The sequence below is a fragment of the Barbus barbus genome, assembly GCF_936440315.1.
Source record: "Barbus barbus genome assembly, chromosome: 40".
Classification (NCBI taxonomy): domain Eukaryota; kingdom Metazoa; phylum Chordata; class Actinopteri; order Cypriniformes; family Cyprinidae; genus Barbus; species Barbus barbus.
Genome location: NC_136718.1, coordinates 17206041 through 17224887, shown reverse-complemented (window position 1 = coordinate 17224887; position 18847 = coordinate 17206041). Strand labels below are relative to the sequence as shown.

At 36.4% G+C, this 18847-nt stretch overlaps 1 long non-coding RNA gene across 1 annotated transcript in view; it reads left to right on the top strand.

The window, feature by feature from the left end:
• Positions 1 to 2292: 2292 nt before the first annotated feature.
• The window catches only part of LOC306860034, an 87221-nt gene continuing 70666 nt past the window's right edge, over positions 2293 to 18847 (top strand). The window contains exons 1-3 of the long non-coding RNA XR_013783354.1: positions 2293 to 2440; positions 4255 to 4315; positions 5522 to 5690. This is a non-coding gene — a long non-coding RNA (uncharacterized lncRNA). The remainder of the gene's footprint in view (positions 2441 to 4254; positions 4316 to 5521; positions 5691 to 18847) is intronic.

The window sequence follows — 18847 nt, the reverse complement described above, 5'->3', positions numbered from 1 at the left end:
CGAGATTTGCTTGCAACGTTCATATCTGTCACTCCCATTTAAGTTGCAACAAACACCTAATATTTTAAGCTCTGTGTCTTCTTTTGGTGTATTATTCATGCAATGCGATTGAGAGGAGACAGCGCGTTAGAGGTGATTATAGTCACCGATTCCAGTGTCAAGGCTTTCTGCTTGCGTAGGGCAAAGGTGTCCTCACATTAAAAATGCTTACATGTCAGCAGGGCCATATGGACAGTGCTTTATCACTTTGTCAATGCAGACGTTAGGAGTGATATTCATCAGTTTGTCAATTTCTATTGCTCTTGTCTGTTTGTACAGTTGTTTGCGTAGTTTGGTTTTCATGGAATGTAGTAAAAGTATTCTCTTTGTTCCAATTATTCATACACCCCTCCCATTCCAGTTAGGCAGCAATAGACACCTGATAGAAACACATTTTACCTGCCCTTTTTGATGACAAAATATTCTTGTTTATGTAATGCTGAAAATGTTGCAGCTGGAAGTTCCCGTTTGCACTAGCTGTGTTGTTTTGCGCTTTCTAATGGCAATGACTGGTGACTTGAAAGACAAATTCAACCAAATATGTGGACAGAAGGAAACTAATTGCTTTAAGTGGTTCCACCTAGCAGTATGGCTCTTCTAACCTTGTCCTACATTGCGATTAGCTTTTAATGTTTCATAATTAGTGATAGCACTGGAGAAGAAGTCAGAAGGCTAAGGGTTTGTTGGGTCTGCCCTTGAGAGCAGCTCTAATGAATCAATGGATGGCAATAATTGTACTAGTCATTACTGAATCAAGTGATCTGCAGAATAATGTATTGATTTTTGCTGTTTCTTACTACATAATTATTCTGTATCACAGTATTGCACCATCAGGGGAATCGACTGAAGGGCAAGCAGAATCTGTTCTGAATTTTGGAACCGTCTTTTAAAATAAAGTATTTTTTTTTTTAAAGAAAGCTTCACATTAAGTTGCAAAGTGACTAATAAGCTTTATCAATCACAAGGCTATTCTGTGTGTGCCCCATTTTTTCTACATGTCCCTTTCATAGTTCTTGCGTTACCTCAGAGAAGTTCTTTTGTGTAACATGATGTTCAAACCAACCATTTAAAAGTGATGAACCCAACAGTCTGAACCACAGAACATGAGCTTTACCTCTGAACATTGTGGGCTTGTGGGGCTATTTCATCATTAAATATGTACCGTTTGTAACAGTATCCCACAGGCAATAATAGGATGGGGATTTGAACTATGAACATGTCTTTCAATATTTATCAAGCGGCAGATATGAAATATAATTTCATTCCACTTTAATAGCTAAAAACGTGAAAGGTTATCCTTATATTGTCATTTTAAAATGGTTTAAAGTAGAAACACCTCTAAAAAATGCTGGACAATGATGATAAAATAATTGGTTTATTTTATTTATTATTATGTAATAAGTGTAATAAAGTATAATGAATTAAACATGACATTTTGAATTAAAAAGACTGAAAGTATTTTTACATCACATATATTATTGATGTTTATTCAGTTGCAAAATGTTTGCAAAAGTTGGTTTTGCAAGATCTCAGAGCATTACCTTGCTAGTTGACTATACTATTGATTACCCCTTATTCTTTTTTTATGTCAAGCAGGGCACATCACAAAACTGCTAATTAGCAATAATCTGTTTGTCAATAATTCACAAGAGTGCAGAATTTAGATAAGGCAAAGTTCAGGTTTGAAATACATTATCACAGCTCTTTTTGTCCCTTGAGTTTATTTTGTGTTATGACCTTCATGATTCTCTATTATGCAAAAAATAGCTTTGATAAAAATGATAAATGATAATAAAGGTAATTTTCATATTTTGTAAAATGTCTTCATATGTTACAAAATATATATCTTACTAAAAAAATGCTTTAATCAGCAAAGATTCCACTTGATTTTAGTTGCTTGTCTAAATGTAAAACAGTTATATTGCATGCACTGAAATGGCTTAGGCCTAAATTAGTACAACAGAGGAAAGCTTATTTTTAAGAGTGTCATCAGGATTGTGAATCCAGAAGGTGACCACAAAACACCCCAACAATGTCATATGAATGAACAGAATAAAATGTCCCATATCATTCACTGCAGTGCAGCTCAAATCAATACCACAGTGCCCACAGTGCAATTAACCTGACAGGGCGCATATGCCGAATCCGTTCCGTGTTTTCCAGCTCACTTACTGTGCTAACTGAGATATTCAATTAAGGATTCCTCTTCCCAGGCTCTCCAGGGCAGATCTTCCGAGCGACCCGCCCTGTGTTAGAAATAGGAAAATCCAATAATAACAACACTAAAAAAAAAAAAAAATTGAGGCAACTTTGATCACGCATGCTCCCTTGTCATCCACCTTATACTCAACATTTGTTCAAAGTTGGAAAGTCGCGGAAAAGCCAGGAAGTAACGTTACAGGTAAGACTGTTGTTTTTGGATGAGCTAGATCTCACTAGTCAGTTCTAACTGTTTGTTTATGACTCCAGTGAGTTTAATACGACCAGGTGTTTACGATGCAATAGATCGCTTGTGTTTAATCCAACTCTTGCGTTTCTAATATAAAGCTCATGTTTTGCATAGAAGCGTCAGTGAGTGCAGCACGTGAGAACTGAAACTCTGCGCACCTACAATCACCTCTTACATGCGGGACAGACGCGGTGCGCTGCTTTCTACGTGTCTAAAAGTAATTCACAACTTTTTTTGATCGCTTCCGATAACCCGTGACTTGCTTGTCCTTATCTGCCCGCTCGGTATACAGTTATTAATGCTTAAAACGCCGAGATGTGACGCCTGTATCTCTCGTGTCTTTGACACATACTGTATATGGATGCAGTACAAGCCGTAGTGCTTTCCCAACCCTTTGATGTCATTCTAGGTAATGTAAATATCAGTAGAGTTTGACTTTGGAGCTTATGAAAGCTTTAAACCCATAACGTGATCGGGCACTAACAGGTGTAAGCCACGAGAGTACAAAGTGAAAGCACTAGGCTAGTGAAGTGTGTGTAATAATACTATATGTAACTTATACATATATAATAACTGAATATTTAATAATGGCTTCAACTAACTTATAGGAATTTAGTTTTTTGTGACACTTCAATTTTTTGTGATGTTTGTGTTATGTAAATATGTAATAAAGCAATAAGGCTAGCAGTACTTTATGACAGGATTTATAGTCCATTTTGTTTTGTTTATCTTTCTGTTGCTATGGTTACCTGCACACGCAAACGCAATTTTTATATTTAGCTCACCCTTAAAACTTTTTTTGTTTCTGTTGATGAAGCTTTTGAACAATTAGTTAAAACGTGTATTATTAATATTTATACCGATAACACCTTTTAGACCCCGCAGCAGTTTTGTTTTGGTTTCCCGAGGGGATTAAATCTTAATTGGTTGTAGTTGCATCACAGAACGACATGCTTGTCACATCACTGTAGTTTTTTTTTTTTTTACAGTTAGCCTAAATGTTGATTTTTATTTTATTTTTATATTTAACATTTAATATAATTTTTCAGAATAATAATAAGTGATTATAATAGTTCCATGCTCTCAGTCATAAATGAATGCTTAGATATTATTTTTATTATGAATCGACTAGGTCATTACAAGACAACAGTAAGGTAGTCACTTGTTTTCTACTTTGTTCATTAGTTTATCTCTGACATAGGGCAAAACCTTACATTACACTGTTCGTGTTACACATAATGCTTAAATTGCTAGAGCAATGACAATACCAATATATCCACAAAATAATTGTGCATTAAGTGCATTAGTATTACTCAGTCTTCATGAAACTGTAAAAAGCTAAGAAACACACTATAAATATATAATTATACAAAATTTTAAAATGATATCATAGCATTTTCTCTTTTCCTTTAGGATTTATTGACTGTAATAATTAATAAGTATTTACTACAGCTTGCGCTGTCTAACTTTTTTATTTATTCTTTTAGTGGCATTAGTTTGTAAGGTGTTTTTCATTCTATTATGTTTGTTTGTGCTCTATTTGCTGTGTTGTGTCTGAAAGCAATAGCGTGTAAAAAGATCACTGCCACTTTAAACCCCAGAGTTCGCATATTCTCGCTGCATCTTTCTGCTTTGCTAATTATTGTGTTGTTTTCTGAGCAAATATGTCATATCCATGGCGACCAGGCAGGTTTATTGTCTTTCTCATGCAATGGTTCACATAAGTAATTAATTACTCTCTTTTCTTTCTCCCTCCCTGTCTCCAGTAAGCCAATCAGTTGAGGGGAAGCATCTCGTGTTTAAAATGCCTGTGATATCCAAGAGAAGGTAAACAGAAACCTTGATATTTAGAATGTAAGTGTTTTTGTGCCCTGAGCGTCTCGTGTGTGATGTGTGCCCACTGTCTGTGTTTGCGTGTCATACATTATGGTTTTGGTATCGTTATGAAAAATTATACATAATTAATGTGTGAGGACAGCCTTTTTTGTGCATCTGGGTCTCATTCAAATGACAAGCCTCTGTGTTTGATGATTACAATAATGAATGAATTCAGTGTATTATAAAAAGCTTAAGAAGCCAAATTATTAAAGCTTTTTGAAAAGCATTGAATACATTCAAAATCTTCACAGGTTGCTTGTAATTGGTTATTAATGTGGAAATTGTCAGGGACAAGCTTTGCTTGGGGCCCCGTCCCACAGTGTTGATTTGGCTCGTGCCCGGAGACATGCTTCCATCTGGACAGCCGTCCAGCTCCAACTGTCAGAGCAGTTTTACAGGTGTTGATCAGTCTCAGGGTCCATCTGCCTTGAATATTCTCTTCCTCACTTCTTCATCTCCATCTCTGCTGTTTGTACTTTATCTTTTGACCACTGATAAGTTGTGCTGGAGCGCATGCTGTAAATGGTGATTGTACATTATGCATGTAAGTAGCAGAGAGAGCATTTTAGTGTAGTTTTTGTGATGTCTTCAAAGGAATAGTTCACCCAGAAATGAAAATTTACTCACCCTTAGGGCATCCAAGATGTAGATGAGTTTGTTTCTTTGTCAGAGCAGATGTAAATTAGCAGAGAAATTTAGATCCTCTGCAGTGAATGGGTGCCGTCAGAGTCCAAACAGCTGATAAAAACATAACAATAATCCACATGTAATCCACATGAATCCAGTCCATCACTTAACGTATTGTGAAGCGGAAAAGCTGCATATTTGTAATAAATTCATTATTAAGATATTTAACTTTAAACATCTGGCCAAAATACGAGTCCATAATCCATAATAACATTTCCTCCAGTGAAAAATTTCCCTTCCCCTGTTGCTCTTTCACATCTAAATATACCAGCGCATTTGTGAATGGTTTTGGACAGATTTTGCTTGAAAAAAGCACTTGATCTGTGCATATTTTTCTCCTGATTTAGACTAAACAAATTTTCACTGTTGAAAGCAATATTATGGATAAAGGACTTGTATTTTAGGTTTGAAATGAAAATGTCTTGATGGATTTGTTTCTTACAAACATGAACATTTTCACATCACTAGACCTTAATTGATGGACTGAAGTTGGGCGAATTGGACTGTTTGGACTCTCATTCTGACGGCACCCATTCACTGTGAAGGATCCATTGGTGAGCAAGTGATGTAATGCTAAATTTCTCCAAATCTGTTCAGATGAAGAAACAAGCTCATCTACATCTTGGATGGCCTGAGGGTGAGTACATTGTCAGCAAAATAATTTTTTTAAAATTTAAACTATTCCTTTAACTTGCTTCAGTCAAAATCAAAGATATATTTGAGGTTTTGCTGATTTACTGCAAGTGTCAAGGAGTTGATGCTACCTAAGACCTGTTTTCTATGTCTCTCTGACCTTGGTTTTGAACCTGTAACCCTTGTGTTAAAATGCACATTCGTGATTCTGCTCTATGCTTGACAGCTCTCGAGATGTAATGCAATTGCTTTTTTACACCACCACTTTGTAAATTGCTCGCTGTAATGATTTGGTATCTGTATTCACACTATTGTGATCCTTGTAAAAATTTCCGTTCTCAACACAGAGGCGTGCGTAGGCCACATGTTTGTTTAATAGTCATTATTATTTTTGTTTTAGTGCACTGGAAATGTCCTCTTTGCATGCTTGATCAACCAGTAGGGAAATCTAATATAATTGAGGTTCAAGGTGAATTGCATCCTGAGCATTTCCCCTTGACAGAAAGAGCATGCATATACTTGAGCAAAAATAAACAAATCACACTGACAACGGTAATATAGGCTTGATTTTGAAGGCACGGAATAAGTATCGATTTAAGCCTTCACTTCATAGATGAAAATGGTCTTTTTGGTAATTTGTCCTGGGTCCTTTCAATGCAGGAGGAGGCGAGCGAGAGAAACGGTTGGGGGGTGGGTGGTGAGTAAGAGAGAGAAAGAGAGAGAGAGAGAGCTAACAAGACAGAGAAAGGGACATACTGCCCCTTTCCGAGCTCATTATCATTCTTAATAAGTCTTAAGGAAAGAAGGAGCAGTGAGTGTAAATGCAAGGTAATCCTAACACTGGCCAAGGTTACTGGGGACAAAGGCACATGCACACCCCTCCCTGCTGGCTGCACTGGGACACAGAATGAGCCGTACCCCCAGCAGCACAACAGAGCCCTCCTAGATGCTAGAAGTGTATGAACTGATGCTTTCTTCACTCTAAAAATGTTTTGTCTGGTTATTTAGGCTTTAGCTGTGAACCTTTAAATGAACTCGTAATAAAAAATATTTATAAAAAAATGGTATTATATAAAATATTATTATATTATATCATATTATCAAATGTTAAATACACTTAATCAACCTGACTACATTAGGTTAAATAATGTTTTTAAAATGTAGGTGCAACAGAATTCTTTGTCAAATTTTATTTGAATTAAAATTTCATTAAATGGAGTTTGATAATATTGCAGTCGGGGTCAGAAATATCACAGAAAATAATCCCTATATAACATTCAATATGTTTTTTAATTCTAGTTATTATTGTAGATAATTATTCCAATGTAACTGATTAAATTAAGGCATTTTACATTAAAGTATGGCACGTACAGTGTTTTTGTTAGTTAGAAAAATTGATTTCATGAATATACATAAAACTAAAATCTCTTTCGGTGGGTAAATATTGCTACTATATTTTTAAAAGATGTATATTCTAGCTAGTTATGCTAGTTAATTATTCTAATTTAATTAATTAAATGAAGACGTTTTACATTAAAGGATGGCACTTACAGTGTTTTTATTTGGTTTTAAAAAATAGCTTCATGAATAAAAAAAAAACAACTTATAAACTGTTCTGAGGAAAGCTTTATAAAAAAGTTTTATAAAAAAATCGCAACTTTATAAAAAATATAATCCAACATATAAGAGTTACTCCTTACTGAAAAAACAATAACAAAACAAACAAAAATAAAATCAAATAAATAACCCGCCTTCCAAACCACAAATATGCACCTTTAGATTAAAAATCATTTGGATCATGTTGAATAAATTTTTTATTGTGCGTAAGAGCAGTTTCTGCACACATTTGTTAATATCGCACTCTACAGTATTAAACCAGTACTTATGTTTGTAGTGTGTACTTGTTTGCTGTCAGGTATTTCTTACAGTTCTGAGAGGATTAAATGATTGCATGGACAAAGCTGTGTTTAGCTTACTGGTGAGTTTAGTTCATCATCTGCCTGTCTTGTTTTGAAAACTCCAGGTTTGGATGTCTCACTGATCTATTTGTAGAGCCTTCAGATATTATTCTCATCATGCGATGCTTAAATATTATAATGAATATCAGTCTAAAGCAGATAAAAGCTCAGTGTGAATATGCAGCAGCTATCTGTTAAGCAGATCTGTTGGCCTTTGTCTGTTTCGCTGTCACGTTTTCTCAGCTTCCCTCTGTCACCTAAAGATGATTTACCCCCAAACAGATGTTCTGAGTCTCACCGTTTGTTCTATTTTCTGCTCTTTCAAAGGTTATGAATGAAATGCAGCCCTCGGCCCCATAATTGACTGTGTTTGTGCCACTTGTCTTCTGGTAGAGAGATGGAAAATGTTGAGAAAGCGGAGCGCTGAACCTCTGGGAGCGCTGGCTGGTGACACGGCATCGGTCCAGTCCTGCAGGAGCTTCTTTCCTGTTCCAGCGCTCCCTGTAGTCTCAACCTCTCCCCGGTCCTGGTTGGGGTTTGTATGGCAACCTGCTCTCATCGCCCCCTGGGGCAGCCTGGGAGACAGAGAGCCATCGCCATGGTGATTCGAGCACAGAACCTCTGCAAAGCAGTCCATTGTGACTGGTGCGCGTTGAGGTGAGAGGAACAAAATGTCACAGCAACAGGTTTTTCCTTTTTGTTGTTTTTGCCTTTAATGCCCGTAGGGGTTTGTTTAGCCTTTGATTCATCTGTGCTGCCGTCTGCTAAACGAGTTGTTTGTGATATCTGTTAATTGCCTCTTTTAAGTCATCCGTTTTGGTGCACAGTAGAAGGCAAGGGGAGGAAGTGAAAATAAATGAAAACTGAACTTTGCGTTCAACAAGATGAGAGAAGCATATCATCATGAAATGGTTATCACCCTGTTACGATAACTTTTTTTTAAATTGTATGTGAATTGTTTTCACATACAATTTTTATTTTTTTGTCTTTTAAAATGACTCGGTCAATAAAAATGTCTTCATGAGTATAAGTATGAATCTTAGCTCACAAGTGAATTCCCAGCACTCACAGGCCAAACTAAGAGTGAGATTCTAGCAAATCTAGAGGTTGATTAATTTTACTTGAACTACCCACTTTAATCTTCTTCTGAATGGATGTTGAAAAAGTCTTCTTTTTGCACTGAGCACAGGAGATCGGTTGTTCTCCACTAGGGGCAGTAAGAACAAATTAAATCCTGCTGTAGGCTGATGCTGAGAGCCCCTCGCAGAACAGCAAAGTCTTTCAATTACTGAAGAGAAAAAAAGCTCAAACTTATTTCGTAAAACCTAAAGTACCGCTGAGATTCACCTCAAGCTGAACTGATCTGAGACTTATGCAAAGTACCACTTAAATCTCTTCTATTTAAAGGGATAGTCCACCCAAAAATGAAACTTTACTTATTATTTATATGTCATTAAGGGTGAGTAAATGTGGGGGGTGAGTAAATGATGACTGAATAAATTTTTTTGGGTGAACTCCCTCTGGTACTGAGTTTAGCAGAGCTGCCGCATACTGCTCTGGTGGTCATGGCTCACTTTGTGAACCAAGGAAGAAGAAAACATGCTGTGTAACCTATACAGAAACATTTTGTAGCATTGTATGCAAGTATTTAAAAAATCGTTGCACTTATGGAAGTTTTTTGTTTTAGCAAAAATGTAACAAAACGTTTGCAGATCTATCAGATAAACTCAATCAGGTTGAAGAAAAATTTGGCACATCAAAGCATAAAAAAAATTATATATATACATATATATATATATATATATATATATATATATATATATATATATATATATATATATATATATATAAATGAATGAAACATAACATTAAAGAACATAACACAAAACAACATAACAGCAAACATAACATAATATTTTTATGATATCATGATATTTTTCAATTTTTTTTCCATTTCCTTTTTTTCAGAAAAAGATATGATAGTGAGTAAATAATGACATATTTCATTATTATTAATATTATTATTAGTAATAATAATAATAATATTTTAATAATAAGAATTATTATTATTCCTAATACTACTACTACTTTGTCATAATTTTTAATTTACTTTAATTTTCTTCTTTTGCAAAACACACACACACACACACACACACACACACACACACACACACACACACTCACACTCACACACACACACGTATATGTATGTATGTGTGTGTGTGTATGTATATATATATGTGTGTATATGTATGTGTATATATAGTGTTCTCTTTTTTTATAATTATTATTTGTCTTTTTTTTTTTTGCAATGAAAATCTACTCGATTCTAGAAATCCGAGGGGATACATGTTCCAAGTGCTTCTGCGTCTTTGTTATAGAAGATGTTTCCTCATCTTTCTCTGTGGTGTTGTTTATCATGTGCTGTTGGGGCTTTTAGTTTATGTTAATTGATGCACGTGCAGTAGCAGACATACGGTGCAGTGTGACAGGCGGGGCGGGAAGGCCGCGGCCGAGGGACAGGTCAGAAAAAGGGGCTGCAATCAGCGCATCTGAGCGGGAGGAAGGTGCCTGTTTCTCCTCCTGTAACCTCGAGGAGGATGTGGGTTGCATTCTGTGACAGGTTCAGTGTTGAGTCTGGCCTCTGGGGTGGGAAGGGACTGCTGCTCTCATGAGGTACGGAGGAGCTCAAACACCCAGCACAAAGTCTACCGCCCCTCTGACCTGTGCTGCACTGAGCCAAAGACTTACTTATCTGTTCTTCTCTGATCTTTTATCATGTGCACACAAAATCATTTTCTCTTGTTGGTTACATAGAGGTTACATATGTTAGAAACTAAATTGACACATTAAAAAAATAATATAAGAAATTACAAAAATTGGGATAAATATATTTGAAATTAAAATTACAAGGTAAAAATCAGTGGTGAAAAGAATTAGATATTATTGTAGAAATGTGTGATTAGTGATAATTTTGTGTGATGCTAAAAATTCAACTTTGAAATTACATGAATAAATTAAGTTTTAAAATATATTCAAATAGAAGTTATTTTAAATAGAAAAAATATTTCAAAATTGTAATGTTTTTGCTGTACTTTGGATCAAATAAATGGAGGCTTGGTGAGCAGAAGAGACTTCTTATTTAGTATTTAGTATTAATAGATATAACTTTAGTGCATTTCTTAATTTTTTTTTTTTGAAGAGCCAGTGATTTTGAAGCTGCTTTTTACTCAACAGAGAAAGTGGATTGTCAGCACTGACGTCTCTGTTTTTACTCTCACCTTCAGCGATTGGATACTTGGCCTCTTATGTTACGGAACAACCTTATTGACCGCTTATTTGTCCTCTCCCTTTTCTTCCTTGACAGAGACCTCAGCGGTCGCTGTCTCAATCAACTCGTGTGGTAATTCCACTTCAGAATTCCACTTGGCTGTCTGAGTAAATAAATTTTTCAGCGTTTATTAGTACGTGGCGCCGCCAGAAGGAATTCCTCCCTTCTCCTATAGCCACTCCAGTAATTAGCAAATTGATTAGGAGAACTTCAGCACACCTCCTCGGATCTTATCTCCTCATTCTAGGACAGTATTGCAGTGCCATGGGACGGTGTAAATATTTTAAAGGGAAACCCTCAGCGAATCTCATTAATGGCTGTGGGGCTCTGCAGCTGTCTCCTGTTGAAGATCCCAGCCAATCTTCTAAACTGTGATTAAAGAAAAGTTTTGTATTATTTAAACATGCCGCGTCCTGTGGGTTTGCGGTGCCACCGAGGTCCTCCCTGAGCTTTCGTGTGTGTTTTTCCCCCCTACTTTCTCTCCTCCGCTCCCTTCAGATCGATTAGTTTTGATTCACAGGAGCAAAGGAGCTTTGAACGTAGTGGTCATTCTGGGATGCATTTTGCAAAATGTGACAAAGACCTCTCTTTTATGTACGAATCCTAATTAAATTTTTACCCCATCCCTACGCAGACTTGGTAGCAATTTGGCAGCTAATCACATTGAATTTTAAATGGGACTGTTTAAAGATGGCTTTAGATGCTCTCAGGATGGTACACTAGTGCAAATTAAGTCAGAATAGCATGCTGTTTGGAGAGAGGAACAATAAAGCGAAATCCACATCGCAATTGTCTTATGCACTTACGTCAACAGGCTTCTTACAATATTTGCTTTTCTCTTTTAATTAGTTGAAAGGAACACAGGTAAACAATCAGCTGTTTTTCTTCGTAAATGGAGACAGGAATACTGCTTTTCTTTTAATTATTCTGCCTGTTACGTTATTCCGTCTTGTCCTTACGATTTATGTAATTGAGGGAATATGCGCAATCTAACAAACACTGAGGCTGCTTGATTGGTAAAAGGATTTGGCACCCTAGAAACGATTCATCACTTCTAATTTGAGAGCAAAGCCTTCATGAAATGGCAAACTCTTCTGGAGAAGCTTGTCAACAAATGTGTTTGTGCATAAAAAAAATCAACGAAGAAGCTGTCCTCACACATTTAGTATACATCATTAAGTTCCTTGTAGCCAATCATATTGCCCATTCACCCAGCATTCCAGAACATATTAGTGACATCTCGTTAGCAGAAAACAGATAACTGAGGGAAAAATTACCAAGTGGGTTTCAATTGTTTTGTTGTTTTTTTTCAAGTGGAATGACTGGAAAGCGCAATTCTCATGAAATGGGTCTTTCGGTCTATTACATTTTGTTCAAAAGAAGCTTTTTTTCACCCCTTTATGAAATGTTTGTCATTTGTCTTTCCTTATTTAACTCATTTCTTTTTCACATCATCATTTTTACAACTGGATGAAAGCAAAGAGCAAACAATGAATCCTTTGATTTAGTACAATGAAGGTGTTTTTCCTTGTATAATGCACTTTATTTCTGGAATAAGATGGCTAGATAGATTTGTTTGATCGATTTGTTTCTTAACAGTCATATTACTCTTGCATTGTTGATGTGGTTTATATAAAAACTTTAATTTCATTAGTGTTACAAGAGTGAAAGAGTTATATGCATAAAATGGTGTAGTTTGCATTAACTTGCAGAGTGCATGATTGAGGAAACGTTTTTTTATTGCTTAGACATTGCTTTATTAGAGCTTGTGAGACTAAATGGAGTTCTCAGCTAAGTTTTGTGAAAGTATCAGTGTCAAATTATGTTCCTTAGTAGAAATAAAAATAGACATAAATGGGACAATGAGAGTACTGAGCTGTAAAATGAAAGTGGACAGCATCTGCACTGTAAAAAAAAAAAGTTGAGCCAACTTAAAATTTTAAGGCAACCAGCTTCAGCAGATTTTTGAGTTCTCTCAACTTATTTTTGTAGGAGATTCTCAACTTTTTGTTGTATAAACTTAAAACAACAAGTTGAGAAAACTCAAAAATCTGCTGAAGCTGGTTGCCTTAATTTTAAGTTGGCTCAACTATTTTTTTTTTTTTTTTTTACAGTGTGATAATTATGAAGAACTTGTGAGAAATGTTTGAGTAATACTAAATTCTCTGACTTTTAAAAGCAAATCTTGGCAAATTCGAGCAAAATTTGAGACATTGGTGAGATACTTTCTAAAACTCTGAAGGAGACATGTTTTCTGTGGTCTTTGTTGGGGGAAAAATCTTTGTTTTCTCTCCATTTCATCTTATTATCACTAGGAGAAACAATTATTAAAGAGATCTCATTTATTATGTTAAAAAACAAACAAAAAATGTGACCTGTTTGATATATTTTTGAAAATCAGACAAAACTTGTAACTTTCAAGGCTCCATTTGCATTTTAATTTATCGCTGTTAAAAGAAACAATGGAGATATTGGAAACTGACCCAATCGAGTGTAATAAACTGCAATTCAGCTTCAAACTAAAAACCTGCGCTATACCTACAGTACAAGTTGGGGGGAAAAAACAAGGCCAAGCAGTTAAAACTTTCTGATAGTATCAAAAAGACGTCTCCTTGACAATGCCAGCTACTGTTTGACTCTGCTGTGTGATCATTATGGGAAAATGTAAAAAAAGAATGTACAAACCCATTTTTGCTGTTTATTTTTGCAACCACACCTCAACATTCTGTACTATTTAACTTGGGTGGAGAAGAATATGGGTGGGGAAGTGAATTTTGTCAACATAAAAAGCTCTTCAACTATAGTTAAATGAATAGATAAGGCAGAAAAGTAGATTTGCCGATTGCCTGTTGATTGTTAGCTTTAGAACGAACCATTAGCTTCATGATACAGAAGATGAGTGCAAGTTTTATTGGGGTTTAAACGTCAGAAGCAGCCTCTGCTGTCAGTCTCTTCTAAATCCACATTCCAAACACTCCATGGGCCATCTTGCTCTTTAGCGGATCTATTTTGGGTCTTGTGATAGTGCTTTACTGTATGTATGGACACAGACAGGAAAGACACGTGTTTGGCCGTGCTCGAAAATGTGTAGTTCAGTTTCAGCTGGCTACACCTCCCACTATCCCTGAGAATTCATTGGTTGCTTTTTGCACTCGATATTAGTGACATAGTTCACCTTATAGTTGGTTTTCTTACCTCACAGTTCTGAACGTTTTGTTTAATAAAAAAGTTGATGTCCTGAGTAGCAGTAGCAACAACGTGAACCACATGACATCGATTTGCAAATATTGTTTCAAGGCTTATAGTGCAATGTAAATGAATGAATTGATCAAGATGATGACTGATCTTACCAAAGTGATAGCGCAAAGACACACCCCACGTTAAACATCCTGTCAACCAGAGCTCACCGACTCAAGTTCAGATTCACACGACATCTTGTTTGTTCACAACAGTTTGATAACTGACGATACAGTCACATAATACTTGTTATTTGTTCATTCGGCCAATTTGCATCAACATAAATGAATCATTCTCAGAAGAATTTCAATATTTACTCACCTGTATGTAATTCCAAACCTGTACGACTCAAAAGGAGATGTTTTGCAGAATGTCCAAGCTCAAGATATATAGTGCTTAATGACTTAAGTTTCTTTTTTTATTCAGAAGACTCAGAATATAGTGAGTGAGTTGTGTGGACTACATTTATTATGTTTTTAAGATGCTTTTTGGCAGCCCTGGTCACCATCCACTTTTATTTTATGGAGGATAACCATGTGAACATTCGTCAAAACTTCTCCTTAAAGTCATACAGGTTTTGAACGAGTGAGTAAATGATGACAGAATGTAATTTTTGTGTGAACTATCCTTTTAAGTACGTCATCTTTAAATGAATTTTGCATTTCAGTCTGTAGACCACAAATTATGGTATTTAAACAAAAACTTCCATCTGGTCATGCGAATGGTTTTTCACCCTCTAAAACAATACAAAAGAATTATTCAAAAGGCGGTAGACTTTATCGTTTTTAATAAAAACCCCTGACTTGGTGAAAGTTTAATTAATAAGGGGCTTAAATCTGTGGGAAGAGGAGGGAATAGGGTCTTTAAGGGGTACTTATTTTTCCATCTGGGCTATCCTCCAAAAAAACTAGTCAATTAGTCTCTTAAGCTGCAGAGACAAAAACGTTATTAGTTCTAGCAAAAAGAATAATAGGTTTAGAAGGTTTTGCTTGAGAGGCAGGCAAAACCCCAAGCTGAATCCTGGGTATTCAGATTTTTTCATTTTCACATAATCGTGAAATACCAAGCAGATTATTATGCATGCAAGTGTGTTTTTTTCTCTCTAATAAAAGGCAGTTGGGAAGAAGGCCTGTCATGGTTAACAGACACAAAATAAAAGTTCCATAATGGGTGCTCAAGTAATCATTCATTCGGATACCTTTGCAATATACCGGCTTTGAAGTTTATGGATTTTTACTTTGAGAAACACCGAATAACTCCCAAGTAACTCCTTAACTGCCACGCAGGATTGAATACGGTCTGACCATTGTCTGTCAATGTTTGTGCAACCTTTTGTTTACTTTGTTGGTTAGCTGCCAGTCTATTTAAGGTTTGGGAATCCTTCTGAGATGGGATATTATTGAAGTCTAATTCTGAAATAATTGTCTTCCCTGCACGATAGCTACATAAATCAACCACACCCTTACATGTACTTTCAGGATATTTACCTTCTCGCCATCAGTTGCCCCCAGTGCAGGCACCAGGTAATCCTATTGGCACAGTTCCTCACCTGCAAAGTCTGGAAAGCTGGGGAAAAAGTGCTTTTTATTTTTTGCACCCAATTTGAGCCATTATGTATTTCAGCAGATTTTAGCAGATAGTCTCAGCCTAGGGCTGCATTGGGAATTAAATACGTTTAACCTTCAGCTTGGCTGTGGGAGCCTTAAATGATAAAAAGGTAACCGGAGATCAGTGCTCGGCAGAGACGGCAACCACCTTGCCTTTGAGACGCTTGAGTGATATTTCTCTTGCCTAGGGTGACGGTATAGATTAGAGAAGGTTTGCGTAACAACATTAGCATCTTTGGTGCCCAAAATGTTTCCGGCTTTCGCGCCATGGGCTTTGTTGTTCTCTCAGGAGCATAAAGAGAGGCGATTGGCTACATAGGATCATCAAGTAAATTAATTGTTTCCCCTCCATGGTAAGAAGGTGCTACTCTTCCAAATCGAGTGCCTGCACTTGGTTATTACACTTTAATGGCTTGCTCGCCAAACTAACCATATATTACTGCATGTGCAGACTCAGATCAGAGAAGATGAATAGGCTATTAATTAGAGTTGCGCAGAGAGGGCACAGGGGAGAGACTACTCATAGCCCTGCAATCAGTGTCAACGGGGCCCTTCTCTCTGCGCGCTAGCCAGGCCATTGCCAGGTCAAACGACTTGATATCAGACTCTCAGAACGCAAGCCAACAAGGCCAGACGGCCAGAGTAGGTATGCCAGGTAGCTTTAAATCGATATTGCAGCGCCGAGCTTAGTCAACAGCTTTCCCTGACTTTAAAGTTGAAAATTATGGATGAAATATTTGACAAGATTTGCAGCGGAAACGATTGTTTGGCTCGCTCGTCTCAGAATTAGCTTTTTATGGCAATTAATTAAAAGACTGCGTAGGAGACGTTCCATCTTGCACTCGTAGTCAAATAACTCAGGGAGGAGAATATATGTCCCTTTATTAGCTGACATGATCTCGGCAGCATCTGTAGCGGGACGCTGTCTGCTTGCGAGCGACTTCGCGGAGAAGTTGCGCACCATCACTCATGATGAGTGTTGTCTTTATGGCTTGTTTTGTTAAAATCCTGTTTTTTATTTTTTTACTCAAGGTATCAGAGTTACGGCCTGTCTATGCAAATGAGGCAGTTTTGACAGTTTGTTATTCATGTCATCGCCTTTTTAAACACTTAAGGGACGTAAATTTGCAGTTGACAGGCCGCTCTGAAATTGCCACTAAATATTATTAAATATTTTAACAAGTTCCTTGTAAATATGTCTTAAATGTTTGAACGATGGGCAGCGAGAAAAATGGCCTTGCATCAACTTATTAGAGGCAATAAACCGGGCGTGATTTATGGCGATAGTAGAGCAACTTAGGACATGCGTTTTTTTTTCCGTTTCGCTTATCCTCATTTCCTCGTTCGTCCTGATGCACTCAGTAAACAGCTAAGCATTGTTTAAAACCCAGTGATTTTTATAAGTCATGGGACATTGGGGTGGGAGATGAGAGAGGCAGCCCATCAGTAAGACAATCACACTGATGGCGTGCTGAACACACTTTTAACATCTTTTGAAGTGCCCTTTATCTTTTACTGTGAAATGCTTTAAATTTTGTGGCACTGTCCAACATGAATGATGAGAGTTGTTGAAGACGCCATTGTGTGTTTACGTGTTTGTTATGACTGTGAGTGTTCTGTTATGATTACCAGTATGAAATCACTTTAATATAATGGAGCACTGCCTGAGATTAGAGGGATGTGGTAGAGTTATATGTCCTCTGTAACAAAACTTTAAGTCTTGTCATGGAATTTTCATGGCTTTCTCATCAACACGTCTGCTGCTGAACTATGTGATTTTGGGGCAAGATTAGTTGCTGTAGTAGTTAATGTTTACTGTGGTTCTATTCAGATGTCTGTCACGAGTAGCAGTCAAATGAATCAGAAGCAGTCCGTTCCGACTGAGAAAAACAGTACAAGCTAATATTTACAGATATAAAAAAAAAAATGCTAATGTTTTTGAAAGAAGTCTAAATGCACACCAAGGTTGCATTTATTGGATCAAAAATACAGTAAAACAGTAATACTGTGAAATATTATTACAATTTATATTTTATTATAATTTTTAAAATGTAATTTATTCCTGTGATGGCAAAGCTGAATTTTTAGCAGCCATTACTCCAGTCTTCATTGTCACGTGACCATTCTAATACGCTGATTTGTTGCCTTCCTATTATAAATAATGTTGAAAACTGTTGTCCTCCTGAACAGGAGCATCATTTACTTATAAACAGTAATATATTACATTATAAATTTATTTATACATCACTTTTGTTCAGTTTCATATATCCTTGCTAAATTAAAAAAAAAAGTACTGACCTCAATCTATTGGACAGTAATGTACATGTATATAAATATTATATATAAGTATATAAATGAAACAATTTATTGTTTAATAATAAACACCAGCAATGTACTGGGAAAATATTGTCTCATACATCCTCTTGTGCAGCTGTTAAGTGAAGTGAAGCTGGAGATTGTTAGTTGTCAGTTATTCTTTGAAATTTAACTTGAAATCGTCTTGCCCACATGTTCAGTCAGGGCCTCCTTACCGCCACAGCTCTGGGGCCTTTACTTAATCGTCACATCATGCCACTAATTTGTCTTATTAAAAAGCCCAATGTGCCTGCAGATTCTTAAAATAGTTCAGATGATGACACAATAATGGAAGCCAGTGCATGGTTTGTGGTCATTACCAAATATTACAAGCTGGAAACTGGGAGAGGAGGAATTGACTGGGAGTTGTGTCTCCTATAGCATTTAAGTGACCGTGTGTTGCTCACTCACAGTGACACAGATTTGGTCCAGTGTTTTGTGGAAGAATGGTTTAAATTTTCCTTCTCTTTGAATTGAATCTGGCTCGAAAATGACTTCATGTGATACTTCAGGACAACTTTTTGACTGAAAATATACAGTTTTTTAAGGAACACAACAAACAACCTTTCAGTGGGATCCAAAAGACCAAATATTAAACATTTAAACCTCTTTTTGTGCAATTTAAAGCTAATATTTACAGTATATGGAAAATTAACAGCTAACTGTATGCTAT